The 4,057-nt window shown below is 46.1% G+C and overlaps 1 non-coding gene across 1 annotated transcript; it reads right to left on the bottom strand.

Moving 5' to 3' along the window:
• Positions 1-394: 394 nt before the first annotated feature.
• LOC136316551 (U1 spliceosomal RNA) lies at positions 395-557 on the bottom strand. The gene has a single exon (XR_010727778.1). It is a non-coding gene; the product is annotated as a U1 spliceosomal RNA (small nuclear RNA).
• Between the last annotated feature and the right edge of the window lie 3,500 nt (positions 558-4,057).

The following is a 4,057-nucleotide window of genomic DNA, read 5'->3' as shown; positions in this document are numbered from 1 at the left end:
TTTCTTGATAGTTAAGCAGCATGCGCAGTAAAGCTCATCCTATTCCAAAAAGATGGAAAACAAGAGAGATAATTACAGGATGTTTTAAAAATTATACTCAAGCAATTTTTTTATTTGTCAACTTGATTGCAAGCCATAAAAAGTGATTAAAATACTTGTTGTGCTGTAATTTCTTTATAATTTGGTATTTTAGAGTCATGTTTCCAAATGATAGCATCTCAGGGACTCTCTGAATTGAAATGCAGAATTGAAAAGCACTTGTACAACCAAACAAGTTCTTACCCATTGCTGGTTCTTAACACAAAACGAAGAAGGTTTTGATTCTCATCGGGTGATAGGCAGTTAATTTTCTCAAAGCAGAAAAGCTTTGAATGTGGTGTTTTGTTTTGCTTTTAAGGGGAGAGCGCGAACACAGTCCCCCACTACCGCAAATTATGCAGTTGAGTTTCCCATATTTGGGGAAATTGCAGGGATCAGCACATCGGAGTGCAATGGATAAGCCTTGCCCTAAGAAAATCACCTTCGTGATCATGGTATCTCCCATGCCAGGTAAGTATTATATAAATGTGGTGCTTTCCATCAGGCTTCTAAATAAGTTGGTGACCAGCAGCCGCAGGAACTCAACATCTGTCTAAGCTCACAGATTTTTTTTTTTAACAGAGACAGAGAGAGAGTCAGAGAGAGTGGTAGACAGACAGGAATGGAGAGAGATGAGAAGCATCAATCATTAGTTTTTCGTTGTAACACCTTAGTTGTTCATTGATTGCTTTCTCATATGTGCCTTGACCGTGGGCCTTCAGCAGACTGAGTGACCCCTTGCTCGAGCCAGCGACATTGGGTCCAAGCTGGTGAGCTTTGCTCAAACCAGATGAGCCCACGCTCGAGCTGGCGACCTTGTGGTCTCGAACCTGGGTCCTCCACATCCCAGTCCGACGCTCTATCCACTGCGCCACTACCTGATCAGGCTAAGCTCACAGATATTTACAAGCTGAGCCAAAAACTGCAGTCCTAGCTGAAAGCTGTGGCTGGTAGGCACTTCTAAATGCTGAATGAATTAATGAATTAATGAATGAATGAATGATCAGATATGGCTCAGAGATCACTGACCCAGAGAGTAAAAGGATTTTAGAGACTTCCTATTTGGTTGTTGATGGATATTTCTATACTTATTTGCAAGTCTGACTTTAATGACTAAATTTTGAAGTGACCCTTTCTGAAGCAAATCCTCAGACACCCCCTAACTGGCTGCTCTTTCCCCAAATGTCACAGGCACCTCACTGCAGTCATGTACTAAATGCTTAAGCCACAGGATGAGTTTTTCTCCTTTAACCTGTTCACCTGGATCAGGAAGTTGTTCTGACGTCGGAACCCAAGGGACAGATTTACGGGGTTGTTCATCCAAGCTGATGAAAGGTTGATTGTTTTTGTAGGTTCAACTCTCTGAGAAGACATCATAGTTCATGACTCTGCTGCATTCTCCTGGCGTCTGACAGTCCTGGGGCCATCCAGGAGAGGACAGATGGGGCCCTCGGGCTCTGGGGACAGGATTAACCATGGGCAAAAGGACAGACGGATGCAGGCGGGGGTAGGAGGTAAGAGATAGTAATTGAAAAAGGAAGAGAGGGCCCTGGCCGGTTGGCTCAGCGGTAGAGCGTCGGCCTAGCGTGCGGAGGACCCGGGTTCGATTCCCGGCCAGGGCACATAGGAGAAGCGCCCATTTGCTTCTCCACCCCTCCGCCGCGCTTTCCTCTCTGTCTCTCTCTTCCCCTCCCCTCCTGCAGCCAAGGCTCCATTGGAGCAAAGATGGCCCGGGCGCTGGGCATGGCTCTGTGGTCTCTGCCTCAGGCGCTAGAGTGGCTCTGGTCGCAATATGGCGACACCCAGGATGGGCAGAGCATCGCCCCCTGGGGGGCAGAGCACCGCCCCTGGTGGGCGTGCTGGGTGGATCCCGGTCGGGCGCATGCGGGAGTCTGTCTGACTGTCTCTCCCTGTTTCCAGCTTCAGAAAAATGAAAAAAAAAAAAGAAAAAAAAAGCACTTTCAGATTCCCTGTGGAGGCTGCCAATTCCCTGCCTTTCATGCTATAGGCTGAATTCTAGGTTATATTGAGTTGTCAAAAATGCACAAACATTTACCCATTTTTGGTTAACTTATTTCTATAAACCAGAAGTTAGTGTTTATGACATAAATGTGGAAGATACTGTAGTGGAAGATGCAATTATAACACCAGTAATGCTTTACACTTAGAGAGAGCTGTACTATTTACAAAGGAATCCTGTGGTTTCATAATTTCATTTAATCCTACAGCCAAACTGTGAGGTAGGCAGAACCCACTTCCCCACCCATACCAATGTCCCCCACACAGCACTTAATAGAAGAGAAGACTGAGCCCCAGAGATTTCAATGACTCTCCTAACCAAGACCACTCAGCCAACAAACAGCAACATCCCTGACTCCAAAAACCCAGGCCTTCTCCTCTATATCATAATAATTACTCTGAGCTGCGCATAAATGTTGGTCTGTTTGTTTGTTGGTTGGTTGGTTGGTTTGTGTAGCTGTTTTTCTCAATGTTTAATAGTGTGCCCATGGAGATCAAATTTATGTGCTTTTCTTACTGTTTCAGGAAATGCCAAAAAATCATCTTGGACCCACTAAGAGTAGCTTCCCTTCTAGGGAGTGGGGGAGGGGATTCCTGGTAATGACTGATGGCAGCTTTGCTGTGAAAGTCAGGGGCAGAGGGAGTGGCTCGACTGCCAAGGGAAGGATATATAGGACAGCAGCCTGACCCCTGCAGGGGCACTGAAGAAAAGTTAGGCTCTGAGTCCTGTTTGGTCAATTAGTCCACGGAATCTGACTGAGTGACCCCAGGCAGTTTTCTGCCCGATAGGGACTTGGACATGGCAGGTGAGAGGAGAACCACTATAAGAGAAGAACGTGGAAAAAAGGATGCTACCCCTCTACATACAAGGCCAGCTTATGCACAGCGCCTGCACCCTCTCCACAGCAGAAAATAGGCCAGCACATTCCTGGTTGCAGCCTGAGCGGGGAGGGGCCAGTCTCTGTGCACTCTGGCCTTCCCTCAGTGGGCAGAGAGAGCTCCCCCAGGACAGGGCACCCATCAGCCCTCAACAGCCCTCAGAGGGGAGGCCAGTGGAGCCAGGCATGAGGGCCTACGTGTTCATACCAGCCTCAAACTGAGTGGGAATGTGGTGGGCATCCCCATTTAAAAGGATATCTCAGCCCGACCAGGCAGTGGTGCAGTGGATAGAGCACCGGACTGGGATGCAGAGGACACAGGTTCGAGACCCCGAGGTCGCCAGCTTGAGCGCAGCTCATCTGGTTTGAGCAAAGCTCACCAGCTTGGACCCAAGGTCCCTGGCTCAAGCAAGGGGTTACTCGGTCTGCTGAAGGCCCACGGTCAAGGCACATATGAGAAAGCAATCAATGAACAACTAAGGTGTCAAAACGAAAAACTGATGATTGATGCTTCTCATCTCTCTCCGATCCTGTCTGTCTGTCCCTGTCTATTCCCCTCTCTGACTCTCTCTCTCTCTGTCTCTGTAAAAAATAAAAATAAATAAATAAATAAAAGGCTATTTCAGTCATGGCTAAGCAAGTTCTGTGTATAAAACACTGACTATTATACATATGGTCCCCAACTCACAATGGTTCAGCTTTACAATGGTGTGAAAACTATATGCATTCACTAGAAATTATATTTCAAATTTTGAATTTTTATCTTTTCCCAGGCTAGTGATATGTGGTACAATACTCTCTCGTGATGCTGGGCATTATAAAATAGGCTTTGTGTTAGATCATGTTGCCTAGCAATAGGCTAATATAAATGTCCTGAGCATATTTAAGTTAGGCTAGGCTAACCTATGATGTTCAGTAGTTTATGTGTATTAAATTCTTTTCAACTTACAGTATTTCCGACTTACAATAGGTTTATCAGGATGTGAACCCATCATAAGTGGACTGCCTGAAGAATTTACTCCTTAAAAAGTAGGATACTTTTTCACAGAAGGTTGTATGACCAGGTGATTTGGGGAAAGAGG

This window comes from Saccopteryx bilineata, chromosome 12, assembly GCF_036850765.1.
Source record: "Saccopteryx bilineata isolate mSacBil1 chromosome 12, mSacBil1_pri_phased_curated, whole genome shotgun sequence".
Classification (NCBI taxonomy): Eukaryota; Metazoa; Chordata; class Mammalia; order Chiroptera; family Emballonuridae; genus Saccopteryx; species Saccopteryx bilineata.
This window is presented reverse-complemented; position numbering and strand designations above follow the sequence as displayed.